Here is a 16,683-nt window from a genome sequence, read left to right as displayed (position 1 = left end):
AGACCCAGATGGTCAGACCTAGCACCTCCAACAAAGAATTGGAGATAACCTTCTTTGAAATTAAGGATTGTAGTCAAAACTATTCCATGTCCATCAATCAGATAACCATCCTTGGTAAGGAAAACCTCTGTTCCCACAAAGCAACTGGGAATGTTTGTCCAAAGCCATGTGTTGTGGAGTCCTGAGACATTCCCTAAGGTGCTAACACTCATCCTTAGTCATCCCACTCTCATGAAAATTATTGTTTTAAAAACAAGCAAGAAAACTTAAAAAGAACCCTCCTTCTCTCCAATTATCCAAGCACTGCATTAAAAGAAGACTTTTTTGCATAAGCCTTTTTTCTACCTACAGCACAACACAGGCTGTTGGCCAATAACAAACCAAATTTGAAGCATGTCTGATTTTCAGATTCACTGAATTTTGTCTTCATATTGGCTGCTGATGGTCATGTGTACTATTTAATGTTACTGGCTAAAGGAACTTTTTCAGCTTATTTACACCAACTTAACTTTCCTATTCACCCTCTCTCCCCACACCTTCTCTTTATGCTTAGATAGCTACAGGCTTGAGGGGTCAACAAAGTTTGAGAAGAAAGTGCATTTTGCTGCCTATTATATTTTTGCTGTGATGCCAACGGGAAGAGACACCTTTAGCAGAACCTTGGTTCTTTTCAGTGTTTGGTTGTGTTACAGTCAATACATATATTCAATGTATTAAGATACATCTCCTTTGTTGTTTTTTTTTTCAGCAGGAAGAAATGACACCTTACTCCTTGCTTACTGTAAGAATCATAAAGTTGAAAAATGCCCATCAGGCAGATTTTTGTAAGTACCACATTTTTTTATTGATGTTACATTGTTCTCAAATTACTATATCACCCTCTGTTTCTGCTAGATATTGCACAGATGCAAAACACTGAAGTCATACTAGCTAAGAAATCACAGTTGAAGGTAGTTTATGCCACATAATATCTATTTGCATTATCAGAGGTTTATTTTGATATTGGAGTTTTTTTCCACTTTATTTATCTGACAAGTTGGCTGTTTCAGGGGCTTGGAAATATCTTAACACCAGAGTAAACACACAGATGTTTACACAACATATCCATGACAAATGCATAGAATATAGCGATGATATACTTACACACCAGTCCCTCTTAATTCTTTGGTTGTCCTGAGCATCATGACATCAGATGTCTAACAGAAATCTTTTGGGGACTGTGGTACATGGTACATGCAAAGTGTTCTGAAAATGTGTGGTACTTGTACCACCAGCCCTTGCCTGTGGTTCACATTCCCAGAGATTTTTCTCTGAAAATTTTCTTCTGCCATTCCTACATGTGTCTCATGAACTTGGCACATCACTAATTACACAGTTTTGCATATCCCTTTATCAAACTGTTCTTCCTCCTCTTGTTTTGTATTTTCTTTCCTTTTGGGGAGATCATGATGAAGTTTGCTGAAGTGATAAAATCCTACAGATAAAATTTCTCACCATCCCTTTGTATTTCACTCATTTTGGTGTTTCAAGACCATGGATGTCAATGTCACCCTTGTCAATTTTCCAGTCAAGTGGAGAGAAGTGGTCTGTTCACATTGTCTGTAATACAGGGCTGAGAAAATAGAAGGAATATTATAGTACAGCAGAAAAGGTCAAATTAATTTCTATTCCTTTTGAGAGCTATGAAACACTGCATATATGTGCAAGACCGCACCTTCATTCCTTGGAACTGTTGGTTTAATTTTTCTTAGTATCACCTTTGATCTAGAAAATTGAACCAGGTAAGAACCATGATTCAGCTGCTTATGCAAAGGGATTGCACAAAGTAAAATGATGCTGCATTCTCAGAAAACAGTGTTACAGTTGTGACCTTGCCCTTCATGCTGAAGATAAGGAGATTTCTGAGAAGCCTCACTTAGTGAGTTGCAGACATTTTGAAAATTCCTATTATCACCAAAATGCACACCCCTGGACTAGAACTCAAGACATGTGGGCTCAGTTTTTAGCTCTGTTCATGGACTTATTGCATAGGAAGTTTAGGTAAATTTATACATCAAAACATTCTGTGCCTCTGTTGCCCTGTCTACAAAACAGAGTATCATCTCCAATACCTGTTGTTTCTCTCTTATCTATTTAGGTGATGTGCTCATTTTGAATCTCCTGCTATTGTAGAGAGATTTTAATTAAGGTGTTAGGTAAGGCCTAGAAACAGTGGGAAGTATTTTCAGATTCTTTTGTTAATTACCAATCAATAAGGCTTGGGGACCAGCTGGTGAAGAAAATTGTCTTTCTGTCAGTAATTGCCCAGCTAATCTGTGAGCCTGTTTGAGACTGTTTCTTAAGGATGTCATAGAATGAAGTGCTGTAGACCAGGGTGCTGTTGAACAAGGAAGATAAATAAACATCAGATAGCTTTTTGTTGACTAAGTAACAACCTATCTCTGCTTTCAAAGAAGTTGAAGTCTCACAGGAAAAATAGTGTGATACTGGAATTTAAAAACTTAAGTACAATTCAAAAAAGATATATTGTACATTTCAAGTCCTTGATTTTGCACTGCTATTGATGTGCTTTTAGCTTAGCGTTTTTATTTTAACATTTGAATGCATTTGAATTATTGGAAAACTAAAATAACTAGACATGCTTCTGTGTGCTAATGAGAATAATAAAATTATATTTAGATAGCCTTTTTTTAGCAATATGATCTTTCCCCTGTAAAACTGATCAGAAGCATCTGATACAGATGCTATCTGACTCTGAGATATCTGTAGAAGAATGGCAATTTTTGTAATAACATATGCCCGACTTCCCTAAATTTTCAGTTTCCCTGTATCAAATCCAAGAGCAAGCCACCTTTTCAAACAAGTGCAGCCACTTCTGACTTGCTTTTTCTACCTGAATGCTGGCTTCCCATCTTTTTCAGCATATGCAGTGCTCCATTCCATGATTTTCTCTATTTGTTGTAAGCGCAGTCACACCAGGTTATTTGGTCATAGAGTTTCTACATTTTTCTTTGACTTACTTGCCAAATCCTGGCTTCAGGGAACACTACTTCTGTATATTTCCACTGATATTCCTCATGATTCCGTGCACCCAACTTAATCTTGGCTGTTTTTTTTTAAAAATATGCACCTCAAGATTCATGGGATGTGTGTTTCACAAGCCTGGGATGAAATTCAAGTTTATCCTGAAATCTGATGTTACACCTTTGCCTGTAGACAACACATGCTGATGGAGTTTGGCACACAATTAAAAAAATTGAACCGAAAGGAAAACAGTTCACTCCTCCTGAATGGGTCAATTGGCCCCTTTCTTATCCGTGCTGTCACCCCACCCTTTTTGTGGTCTCCTCCATATGAGTGATGTTCCTCTCTAGCATCTGCTTCGTGCTGCATATAATTGGTTTCTGTCTTATCTTACCATGCAAATGCTCTTGACAGACCTGGGCTAATTATTTTGCACTGTACTCCTAACTAACCTTTATGCCAATTAGTAATCATGGGTCAGACTCAAACATTTCTGGCACTCCCTGATCTCACTGTGGGCACTGGAGAGAAAGGCACCCAGATAAGATCACTTACACTCATCCTGCTGCCCTGCAGGCACTGTGTCATCACCAGGCCCCAGTGCTCTATGCAGCTTGGCTGTGAAGGTGGTACCAGGACTAGAAAGGAGTAAATCCCATTAAAGTTTGCAGTTTGGTGTCTATTTTGCAGTGGTATTCCCCTCCTCAGTCCAAGACTGCATGCAGCCTTTGGTAAAATAGTGACTTTTTAGGTCACCAGTGTGTCCATTTGCTCCTTCTCAGCTGGAAGTCAGTGCTAGTGCTTTTACAAAAGCTCGTGTTTCCTAACTCTATTCATGGTGTCACTTCTACAGAGCTCCCCATATGTGGGAGGAATATCTGGTCAGGATGAGAGGGAAAATAGTCTATTATCTTATTTTCTTGCTGATGATACCCCTTCCAGTGTTTCCCAAAAGAAAGGAAAAGGAGCTGGGTGATGGGAGAGGAGGACCATGGTGGCACAGATTCTCCAACACTTTCCAGCTGCTCTCCTTAAACAAGTGAGTTATTGGGTGGCCACATAGAGCTGCACCAAGCTCCCAGCCTGGCCCATTTTCACCATCATTAGTGTTTGTTTTATGGCAGCCTCTAGACCCCGTGGCTGAAGCTGACACCTGCCCCACCGACAAACAGAGGATCAGTGAGGGGCTCTGCCTCATCTGGCATGCCTGAAGCCCAGGCACCAAGAGAGGGGATTGCCCTGAGGCAACAGAAGTGGAATAAACCTCTTCCAGATCCTTAGCACAGGCGAACAGATCTGCAGTTATGTCATCTCTCCACCACTACTTAGTGCCACGTGAAAGAGCAAAGCGGCTGGACTCCTCTGGATCTCACCTGATCCTGAAGATCTGAGTAAAGAGGTCTGTGTGACAGTACTCCTGTCTGAAGCTGTGGCAGCCTACGTGGGTGCCAGCTGGTTCCACATTCCAGGAGATGACCTTTGCTGTTGGAGTTCATGTTCAGGCTCGTTAACACAGATGAGGTGAAGAGTGGTGGTGTCAGGTCTGGCTTGACACATTTAGCCTCAGTGGTGCTGAGTGTTTGCAATGCTCTTCCTGGACTGCTGAGGTGGATTTGAGCTCTGTGTCCCAGTCAGAAATTACCCAGAGCGAGCTTCAGATTGGCAGGTGCTTTTTATTCTGGGACACAGAAACTTCTCTGAGAGAAGTCTTGCCAGATCAAGAGGCTGTCAGAGCTGAGGTAGGAAAGTCAGTGCTGGGCTGAAATGTGACTGCACTCCAGTATATTTTCTGCTGTAGAAAATAGGCACATATGGAAACCTTCTCAGCTGTGGAAACAAACCTGTTAGTCTTAGCTGGGATGTTAGAACAATCACTCCTCTTCCTTAACTCTTCCTTCTGTTTTCAGATCTTCCATTGGTTTTTCCCCTTTGAATGAAGAGAGATCTCATGTATTTATAAAAGAGGATCTCAGCGACTTTGTCCTCTAAGGTCTTATGAAATTATTTTGTGGAAGCTTTTATATTATCCCTTCAGAGAAAATGAGTCAGTTCTGCAACACTACAGTTGGAACCTTTGCAAATCAGAGTCATTCTCCAGAGGCATTAAGGGTTATTTTTGCTATAGAAAATAAGTGCAAAAAAAATAGGGAGATTACAGCTAGTGCAGGTGATACTAATGGCCCTGCCCCAGGAAAGCAAGTGGTGCCAGTGGGAGCACAGTGGCACAGGAGGTGACCCAGGGTATGAAACTTTGAGCTGGGACTGCAGCAGGTACTGCACCCACTGAATCTGCTTCAGGGAGAAAATCCTACTTTGCCACTTGACTTAAATGGCTGGACTGGGTAAAGGGCTCATTCACAAGAGGACTCTGTTCATCCCTGGTCAAAGACATCACTGATTAAGCACAGTTCACCTATGAGCTTTTGTTATTTCCACAAGTAAGGCACAGAGAGCAATACTGTGCTTACAAATGAGTGGATGCTGGTAGAGCTCTTAGCTGAGTCCAAATCCTCTCTCAGATAGCAGTAGGAGGTAAATCCTCAATACTGTTTGTACTGTACTAAGCTGGCGAGGGAAAATGTTCCCAAATATCATGTCCAGCAATTGAGAAATGGGAGCAGTACTGCTCCTCCTCTTAGGTGAACTGTAGTAAACTAGGATTCAAGGTGAACCTGTCTGTGCAGGTGAAGAATATTTCACTAGGAGAAAATTATTTCTTCGTTTTGGTGTTACGAAATGCAGTAACAGGACGGATGGGATTTTGTAGTTTACCTTCGTTGTTCCTATGAGACTAGTTTTTCTTATATGCTTTACTTTTCAGTGCTGTAATTTTCTCCTAATGGAGGTGAGTGATTTTAGCACGTGATGGTTCATCTCAGGTGCACGTCACAGGACTGTACTCTCACAGACTGGCACACATAGCTGCAGTTCTGAACTCCTTCTTTTGGTCTTGTATTTTTAACTGATCTTTAGCTGTCAGACAGAGTTGAGGAGCAGTCTCACCATCATAAAAGTTGAATCAGAAGCTGCAAATTGGAAAAGGACACCAGAGTCACTTAGTGCTGGCTTTCAGAGAGACTGTGAGTTCAGATGTCTCAGCATTCACATGAGGTGACATTATGTCATCAGGGAAGTTGCAACACGTGCACTAAAGTAAGGGCCTGGCATGGCATGAAACTGCTAACAAAGCCCAGCAACTGCATTACAACTGGAGCATGAAGAAAATGTAAACAGAATTTTTATGTATTAGCTCTCAGGTAGCAATGAATAAACTGGAACATTTTCAGTAGCTCTCCTGTACACTTTTTTGAGGGATAAGAGAGAGCATTGTAAGGTGATTAGTCATTTCAAGGGCTGCCATATAATAATGGTATCATAATTATCATAGTATTCAGCAGACATTCAACTATCCTTTTATTTTTTTATTTATCTCACTGATTGCCTCACAGTTTAGCCTCAGTTAATATGAAGTGGCACTTCTACAGAAATACGTAAGCTCAGTTAGAACCGCAGCATGGGAATACTGTCTGTAAAATTAAAGGAAACCATAGAAAATCACAGGAATCCTATGGAAAACAATAACATCTCCACATTAGTAGGGACTGTAGATAAATTGTGGCAAAACCAGATGTGGCATAGTCCCCTTTCTTCACAGGAAGAGAATGTTCTAGGTGATACCTAGTGGTATCACCTCACCCCAAATTCAAGGTCAAATTTGCATACAGGAGTTACTAACACTATTATGTAAATTATTTGTGTGTGACAAACTAGCCTTGTTACAGCAGAATCACGCAAAATGGCTGAGGTGTGAAGGCACGTCTGGAGATTGTGTAGTCCAGACCCCTGCCATAGACAGGCTTGGCTTCAGTAGGTTGTTCAGAGCCACATTCATTTGGGTTTTGAACATTTCCAAGGGTAGAGACTTCACGACCTTTCTGGGCAATCTGTGACAGTGTGTGGTGGTGTTCACACTGTCATGGTGAACATTAAAATTTTACTTATATTTCAGTGGGATTCCCTGCATATTGGTTTGTGTCCTTTTACCTTTCACTGGGCACTACAGAGGAGGGTCTGACTCAGACTTATTCATTTTCCTCTCCCCTGATCAGGTATTTACACAAATTGGTAAGACCCCGTAAGCCTTCTCTGCTTCGGGCTGAAGAGCCTCAGCTTCTCCCCACAGAGCAGATGATCCATTCCCCCATTCTCTTTCTGGACTTTTTTGTTCAGCTCACTTCAGCATATCCTTCCCTCTCTTGTACTGGGGAACCCAGAGATGCGGCCTTGCCAGTGCTGAGCAGTGCTGAGAGGAAGGACCACCTTTCCAGCTGCTGGCAGCACTCCTGATGCAGCTCAGGAGGCTGCTGGCCTCGCTTGCCACAGGACAGCTCACTCGTGTTCAACCTCACATGCACAGATGCTTTTCTGCAGAGCTGCTGTCCAGCTGGTCGGCCCTCAGCCCATCCTAGTGCTGGGGGTTTGCCTCCTCCTGTGAAGGACTTTGCATTACATCCCCCCCCATCCACTTTGGCAGTTATGGAGATGCTGGATTCATGGTTTTGAAACACTTGAGACTGGCAGTTTTGTGTGCATTAATGAGAGGAGGGATGGTCCAGGCGCCCTGAAGCCACATTTAGTTCTTGGCCATTGTACAGGCTCTGTAGATCAGAGGCAGTGATACCATTTATCAGGATTAGTACATCACAGCTCAGCAGGCTGTCAGGCAGCACAGGGAGGGAAGAACTTTGAGTTATCAGACAGATCAACAAACAGAGCCCTCCCACTCCTAATAAATTAAGTATTGTACTGGTAATTGCCAAAGTCAACATATTATCCCGTCACCTCCATCATGTTAAAATCTGAGATTCTGTCGTCAGCGGAAATAATTTCAAAGACAGAAAATCTACTACCTTCTAGAGAGAAAACTCCTGACAGTGTCAAGAAATGCCTTCAAGATACAGCATGAAGTGTTACATGGGCATCTCCATAATCGACAGGCATCTTCCCCTGAGGATGCCACAGTCACAGGGTCTCCGGATTTCAGGCCCCTAAAAATAAACACCTTATGTTTATGCAAAATATCCCAAAGCCATGTGTTCTGAACAAAGACACGGGGATGAACTCACTTCTAACCTTGAGGAGCTGCCTCAAGACCTGTACCGTGCTCACGGATGGTAGGTGCTCTTCTCCCTGCTTGTGAGGTGGTTCTCTCTGTCGACTGCACGGCACCAGACTCCTCCTGTTTTCTGGCAAAAGCCTGTGTTTACAGAGCAGGATGGATCAACCCTTCTAGCCGCCACTGGAAAGCTTCCTGTGCAAGGTCTGCGAATCTCTTTGGTGTTCACTTGGTTCAGGGTCTGTGTGAGATGGTAGCTTACAGCAAGTGCAGCCTCGCTCCACTCCCTCCATCCGCAAGATGTAAATCCTTTCTGCCACTTCACTTTTCCTGGGAAGAGATGTGAAGTAGAAATTAAATTCCTGGTCTTTCAAGCATCAGCAAACACCAGGAAAAGGCTCCAGTTCCTACTGAGCTCCTGAAGCAGCAATTGTGCTGCTGGTAGGCCTCTCCCTTCCTACCCCGCCTAGGGAGACGAGGATCAAAGTCACTGCAGTAATTAATTTTCTGTCATAAAGAGTTAATAGCCAGGTATGCCAGACATCTACTATCCGAATCAGACTTAAATCTGATTCTTTTGGTATTTCTCACAAAGTTCAATTGCTACAGAGACAATTTATGTGCAATCCCTCTCCGGGTCTGAAGTTAATGCTGTGCTGCCTCTGTCAGAGTTTTGCCTGTCAAATTTTGTTAATATGGAGCAATATAAGACTTCTGAATATACATACTGTTCTATTTGCTAGCTAGGATTGTATTTTTTTCTTTGAATGTATAAGAATTACACATGATTGTTTGAATACACTGCTTATTAAAAATAGTGTTGAGATGAGCAAATTAATTTTATCCAGCAGTTTTATCTTCCTGGTTTGGCCAATCTTTATCAGAAAGGACTGGCCATTTCTCACCCATGTTTAAGCTGAAGAACATATTGAAATGCCTCCACTGCTTGTATCATGCCTCCTCTGCCAGATACTTTCTGCCTCTGTTTCTACAGTAAATCAATCCGATTGCTATGTGAGGCTCTGGTTGCCAACAGCTTCAGATGAAATATTCCACACCAAAACCATCAAAAACTGCAGAAATCCTGTGTGGAATGAAACTTTCTACTTCCGGATACAGAGAAAAGTCAAGGTAAGCAACCCAAAACCTCTCCTTTTTATCTAATCTCTGTGCAGAGTCTTTCAGTTTAGCCCAAAACCTCTAAACTAGAAATATCTTCTAGTGCATTTCTGAGTTTACTTAAAATTCCCCACACAAGCTGAAGCAAAGCAATTCTGGCCTTGCTGGAACCCAATTTACTCCTAACAGATAGTTTTTATTTACGTATGGGTAATGAGAGTCTGACCTCCTTGGGGAAGGCTTGGGACCCGTGACAGTGACAGTGACAACACAGGGAAACTGAAATGAAAATATAAAATTACACTGTAACAGAAAAACACATCTTTTTCTGAAAGGACATGAAGTAATGGCAGGAGATGATGCCAAATTCTTGTATGATAAAGATCTTTACACAGTTTGCTGCTAATAATTGAACTACACTCAAATACCTGTGAACAGGTGGCTGAAAGCAGAAGGTCCAAGGATCTAGAAGAGTGATTATTGATATGAAGTAATCTCTATTGCCCCTGCTGATATAAAACAATATAGAGCTTTTGGTAATCCACATTCCTCCCTAGCAGATGGCATTTTTTTATGAGATCTATTTAAAAGCATAACAGCTGACTCAAAAGAGATCTCAGTTCAGCTTTAATTGATAAGACTAAGACATGGCTCTTTATACTTGCTTTCTTGCTCTCCCTTCTCACACTTTTTCATCACTTATTTTCTATTTCCTCTCTGTAAAGCAGACACTAAGCCTGGAAGAGCTGCAGAATGTCGTATTTCTTGTATGCCATACATGCTAGTGAACTAGATATTTTTCATTTCTTTCCCTAGAATGTTCTGGAAATTACTGTTTCTGATGATGACATCATTCACGATGATGACCATGCAATTGTGCTTTTTGATGTTGCTAAAATCCCCCTTGGGGAAAGAGTTTTTACAGCATTCCCACTAACCCCAGAGGTAAGAGTTCTGTCAGACATTTGGTACAGCTTGATGTCCATTCTCTCCCCTCTGTTAAAGAGGTGTACTGTCTCTTCTGGTTTTACCAACAGGAGCAGCTTGGTGGTAAAGATGTAGCAAAATTTATTAACATCCTGGAAACTGCACATCCGTGACAAAATAGATGGCCTTCTCAAATTCCTGTTGGTTTCCTTTCACACTGATCATGGCCAAATTCGCAAGCCCCAGAGTACGTGCAATTTTAGGGAAGCTTTGCACTTTCAATAACCTGATAGAAAATAACAGTTTATGTAATCCTCACAAAGACTATAAAAACCAAAACAATGCAAGCACAGGGAAATGGCCCGTTTCCACAATATCTTACTAAACACTAAGCCTTAGCATATCATGTTCTTCTCTGCCTGCACATGGGAGCTGGCAGAGAAGAAAGGGTGAAATAGGTTTGTTAGGGAAATTTACAAGCACCAAACACCCTTCATTCTTCAAGTACAATTGAGTTCCTTGGGGAAGAAGCAGCTGCCTCTGTCATTTAATGCTGATAATAGCAAGTACAAAACAGAATATTTTTACTCGTTAAAGGTAAATGACACAGTGCTTGCAAAAATTAAGGTCACTTTGATAACGTCTACACATGCTACTTGAGACACCTTTTTTTATTTTCAGGGGAAGGAGGAGCTGGAAGTTGAGTTTTTATTGGAGACCATGTGAGTAAAACTCCATTACTGTTGGCAGCTTGGAGTTCTGCATTAGTGCAGGGAAACCTTTTGTAGATCCAGTACCATCTTAATAGCCAGAGACAAGTTTTTCCAGACTTAATATGTGCATTAAAAATCATTATATGAAAGGGAAAATGCCATGATGTGGAGAAGGGTTGAGAATTTTTAATTCAGTGACTTTCTCTTAAGATTTTTGACTTACATGGTTCAGAGTTGGCTGGCAAACCCCACTCCAGTAAGTCTGCAGATTTACTGTGCAGTGTTTTCTGGGAAAGTCATGGCTGAGGAGAATGTTGCTACCCAGTTTGTGTCATGCCTTTGCTACTAAGGCTGTTGCAAGGACTTGCCAGGTGCCTTACGGCAATTTAATAATTCCTGCTGGGTCATTATGTGGCAGCTAGTGACAATGGAGTATACTTACAGAAATCACAAGAAGGAGTAACAAAAAAAAAATAGTAATAAAAAATTTAGAGAGAATAATGTGTCCTGCTCAGGACAGTATCTAGAATGTATTGTTTATAAAATACATATTGTTTGTTTTTGTTTTCCAGCCAGGATCCTCCTGAAACCATCATCACAAATGGGGCAATAGTGGTAAAATAATGTTTTGTTCTTTTGTATTCTTTCTTTACCACATCATTCCTTACCACAGCTGACTATAATGTCAGTGAGGGAAACATTGCAAATCTTCATTCTTTAGTGATACTTTCTCTTAGGAGCTTTATCTTTAAGGAGAACAGCATGATCTTAGAGGTGCCCTCTAAGATCAAAATTATAATTTTCCCTTGTTTTGTCTGCATCCATTGAAAATGACAATGTGTTTAGCATAGCACCATCTTCCCATGTGACAATAAATTAATTCTCACATTCACTGTGTCTGGCAAAAGTGTCCAACACAGCTGGCCTCCCCACTTCAAACCTTTCCTACAATGATCAAACCTTTCAAACCTTTCCTATAATGATCCTTTCAACATCTGTCAGTACTGGTGGTGAGATGGCTGGATGAGCTATCTAATTAGATAACTCATTAGATAATAATTAGCTAGTGAGTTATCTAATCTGTCCTCATCACACCTACCATAGTGTCGTGAAGAAGCCTGTTTGGAAATTCACTTGGACAGCAGGAGACAAAAGAAGCGTTTTTCAGGTAAGATTATTACTTCTTAAAATAATTATTGGTGATTTTACTGTCTCTAACAAGGCCTGGACATTGCATCAGCAAAATACTAAGGTTTTAATTGATCACATCTAAGGTGATTTGTACAAAATTTGCAGTAGGGAATGCCACCAGTCCTGCAGCAGTTCAGGGCTCTGACTTCATGGGGAGTCTTGTGCCAGACTAGAAACAACTAGAATCAGCTGATTATACAGAAGGTATCTAAAACCCAAGTTGAGATTCTGCAAACCTCTGCTGCAGTACTGCTGAACCCTGAAGAAGCTTAATTCCTCAGGTATTATAGTTATATTATAGCATTAACTTTGCTCAGGATCTCTGTCACTTCAACTTACGCATGTGCACAGAAACACCTCATTTTTTGCAGGGGTTAGCCACTCAGCAGCTGGCTCCTGCCTGACCCTGGTCAAGATTCAGAGTCTAGAAGCTCCTCTGCCCACATCCCCTGAGGGGCTGGATCTGGTAGGCAATCTCAGAGCATGCATAATGCACACTGGCAGGATTAGCTGAACTATTCATATAAATAGGGTCATCTGCTGCTCATAAGAGTCAGATCTTATTTTAGGGGACTGAGAACTTCTTCAGCTCATTATTTGGCCTGGGATGAGGATAATTTATCATGCAAAGTACCTGGTTGTATTCACTGTGTCATGATGAAAGTGCAACAGAAAAGCAGCAACCTAAAATTCAGTGCCGTCCATATCACGTTCCCATCTGACTCCTTGCTCAGCACATTATAACGATACAGTCACCTGAACTGTCTGGGATTTGGATCACTTTTAGAAGGTAGTTTTCCAAATACAAAGGAAGTGGAGAAGGAATTTATTCAAAGCTACCTTTTGCTTCTTTTTTTCCTCTCTCTCTTTTTTTTACAATTATAAGTAACTTTGTGTATGCATTTTCTCTCATTGTTTTAGAGAATGAGCTAACATTTACAGTGAGAGGATCCTTTGAAGAAACTCAGACAGTTTCAGTGGGCTGTGACCCCCGCTCCCCTCTCCCAGATCCCACTGTCTTCCACTATGCCAGATACAAGCAACCTTCCCTGGATGTTGCACTCAGGAAGAAGAGGAAGCTTCCCACCTTTGTACGTTGCCCCAGAACATGGTAGACAACACAGACAGTTCTGTGACCTGACATTTATGTGTGAATAGGGAGCAAGAGGAGAACGTTTCTGTTTTAACCAAAAAGCACTCCACGTTCCTTTTCAGTGTGCTTGCATGTCATGTGGGCCAAGGAGGAGAAGTGTCCCCTTGACAATCCCTCTGAAGTCTCTCCCCTCCGAGCAGGAGGTGGTTGGTGAGGTGAGTGTCTGCTGGCCATGGGGAATCCTTTGCAAGCTTTTTTAAAATTCTTTCTGACTTGCATGAAGCAGAAACCAAGGGCCAGCTCTCTTTCTACAGAGACAGTTGTTTCCTTACCTCCCTCCAGCCTAGGGCAATGCATAGTGAAGTGAATTGTTTGAAGCAAAACAAAATGAGAAATCCATGGGAAAAGGGGGAAGAAGAAAAACATCCAGCATCTTCAGTGCTGGATCCTTCCAGGCATGTGAGCTGTAGCACTGCAGCTCTCCTGGTATTTATTAGTGCAGCTAGCCAGTACCAGGCAAGCTACACTGTGTTTTATGAGAGAGATAACATGGGGACTGCAGACGATAGTGTACTAAAGTCTTATCTATTAAATCGGTGCACATCTCTGGTTATTATTGAAATATTGAGAAGAGATCTCAGTTTTTTTGAGATTCAGAGTTTTGTAGGCATAATGATGACCCAAAAGATCTATGTCTCAGTCTGAGTGGGGTAAAGGAACTATTTTAACCAAAATATCAATTTTTCATCATTTTACCTTTTCCATTTTCAGCACAGAAAATTTGATTTGCTCCTTAAGGTGAAAAAATGGTAAGATACCTGCGGTTTTTGCCTTGTTTTCCCCTTGGTTATTTGTATTTAGATAGCTGTAAATCAAGTTCCAATCTCTTTGTTACTACTGCCTTTGAATGCTGGTCCATCCTTATTTCAGACTATAAAAAAAATACACTCAGTGCATAATGCAAAGATTTTAAGCAATGGAGTTTTTGCAATGGGAGAGGGAGTTAAGAAAAGGTTTTATAAAGAAAACACCAAATTTCTATTCATGCTGTGCTGCAATCAATATTACATGGCAAAGGCTACTGTAGACACCTCTACTATTTATTGCCAAATGCAGATTCTCAATAAAAGCAACATTTCAAAGCTGATTGAAAAAACATTTTCTGTTTTCCAAAAGGTCTCTTTAACTGTTTTCTTCCACTGAAAGATCAAAATCAGAGTGCCTGGATACTCTAAGATGTGAAAAAAAAAGAAATAATAAATGTACTGGCATTTATTGTTTTAATGTCTACTCAAAGAGATAAATGCAAATAAATTCATTGAAGTGATTGCTTATTTCTAAAGGAGGAAACACACTGTGTGTTTTGGAATATTGTTCAGGCCTTAGTAAAATTTATAAGATGGCTATGTTACATTATGTTCCATATTGTAATAGAAGAGAACTTCCAGAAATGTAGGTGCTTTTTCCATCATGCTGTTTATTTTCAGTAAATATACTATGAAATATACAGTTTACAGCTGCCATTTGAAAAGTTCTTCCTTAGAAGCCTATGCAAGATTTTCACAGCAGCTTTCAAACCACAAATGTAGTGCTTTTAAGCATCAAAAGAACATCTGATCATGCAAATCTGCGACTTCAGTAGAACGTTTCGCTGGTATCAGCGGCAGCTCACAAAACATTTAAAAGCCACCTTTGAAACACTGCCCTCTGCAGGCTTCTGGATTTATATCTGAAAAGGAAAACGGCTGCCATTTGTACCTATATTTAATTCCAGGCGTCTTAGGGAGGGAGAAAAAAAATTCCTTTCAGTTCAAAGGCAGGTGGGCTGTTTTTCTCCAAGAAAAAAACAGAAAATTTAATATCTTCCTCCTTTGCTTTATGTAGACCTGGTAGTGAAGGCATGTCTATTTATCAGGTAAAGCAATTAAGATGATTACAAATGTGATGCATGATACCTGACCCTTGTTGCAGCCAGGAAGACCTGGACGTGCGCCTGGGGTTTGATCTGTGTGCCCAGGAGCAGGATTTCATTCACAAGAGGAAGAAGGTGGTTGCAGCTGCTTTGAAGGACATTCTCCATCTGGAAGAGGACTTGCAGGATGATGAGGTATTCTGAGACATAATTATTCTCTGCTTTCTGCACAGATAAGTGTCAAAACATAGCATTGATGGTCACATTTTTTTTGGAAACCTTGTAGTTTCATGTACAAGCTACAGCTGAGTTCTTTTCTCAGTGGCTGACTTCTTTTCTCTCTTCTGGGGAAGGAATGAGTGCTCATCACAGACATGAATAAAAAGCCTTCTAGCCCTGAAGCTAGAGAATCTAGCCTTGTGTTCAGTAGCAGTCTGCCCTATAACATAGAAAAGGGCTTGGTGCTCTCAGAGCCAAGGCCAAAGTTTCTTTTTGGCCAGATCTGAACATTGGATCCAGCACTTCATTTCCTCACGGCTAAATCTGGATTTTGTGTATCATTTGTGCCACCATTTAGAGTCCTGTTGTCTGAGCATAGCACGCTGCCAGTCTGACTTCATCTTGCTCAGCAAGCAGGATTGATAACAGAAATTTTAAGGCAGGGAAAAATCAGGTGTCTCTTATTTTATTTATGCACCTATGACTGTAGTGTGAAACCTAAACTCAATTGCAGACATGATAATTTTTTCTTGTTTGGACCTAAACTGAGTTCAGCTTTTCTTGCACAGCTGGGCCTTTCAGACACAAGACTCTGCCTTTCAATGCCAGCACTAAGCCATGTGTCATTCCCTTCCCCTCAGATGTAGAGCCCATACTTCCCTGCAGAGCATACAGTCTCTCTATATTTTTCTGATTTATATATGACATTCATTCACTCCAATGCACAGTAACTGTCTTTACTTTTAAAGAAGCCAAGTCATGCTTATAAATTAATTCTGTTTCTAAGACTGCCCAGAAGTCCCTGGATTTCTGTATGATCACAGAAGCCAGTAATTGCAGCTCACTTGCATACCTAGTACTGTAAATACATATGTAGCAGGTGGAGTGAGCATGGTTCCTCTTTCCCTCCAGAAACTTTTAAAGTTTCTGGAGGGAAACTTTTAAACCAGCCTCTGGTTTCAGGGGTTCTGAACTGGCCTGTGTTCTTAAATCTATCAGTCATGACATTTCTAGTATGGCCTGTAGAATAACTGTACGATAGTTTCAGCAAACTTCAGGAAAAGAGAAGTTATTACTGCCCACATGGAAATTGTGAGACAGCACAGATATTTTCTGGTCTGATAATAATCTGATTCAGATGAAAGAAGGTAACACTTCCTCTAATTTTTTGCTGCTCTGTTAATGGTTTTCAAACGGAGCACTGAAAATGTGATAATGGATTTCATGTTCTATTGCAGAGCTGCTTGACAGAGGAAAAGATGAAGTATTTCTTACTCCTTACATGCTCCATTATTAATTCAGGTTTTTCTTCATGTTGGACTTCACATTCTTCACGCTGGTGGCATGTTTTCACTACTTTATCAGTGCT

At 40.9% G+C, this 16,683-nt stretch overlaps 1 pseudogene; it reads left to right on the top strand.

Moving 5' to 3' along the window:
- LOC134419609 (cytosolic phospholipase A2 epsilon-like) overlaps window positions 1–16,683 on the top strand; it is a 37,421-nt pseudogene that overhangs the window by 9,877 nt on the left and 10,861 nt on the right.

The sequence above is a fragment of the Melospiza melodia genome, chromosome 6 (genome assembly GCF_035770615.1).
Source record: "Melospiza melodia melodia isolate bMelMel2 chromosome 6, bMelMel2.pri, whole genome shotgun sequence".
NCBI classification, from domain to species: Eukaryota; Metazoa; Chordata; class Aves; order Passeriformes; family Passerellidae; genus Melospiza; species Melospiza melodia.
This window is presented reverse-complemented; position numbering and strand designations above follow the sequence as displayed.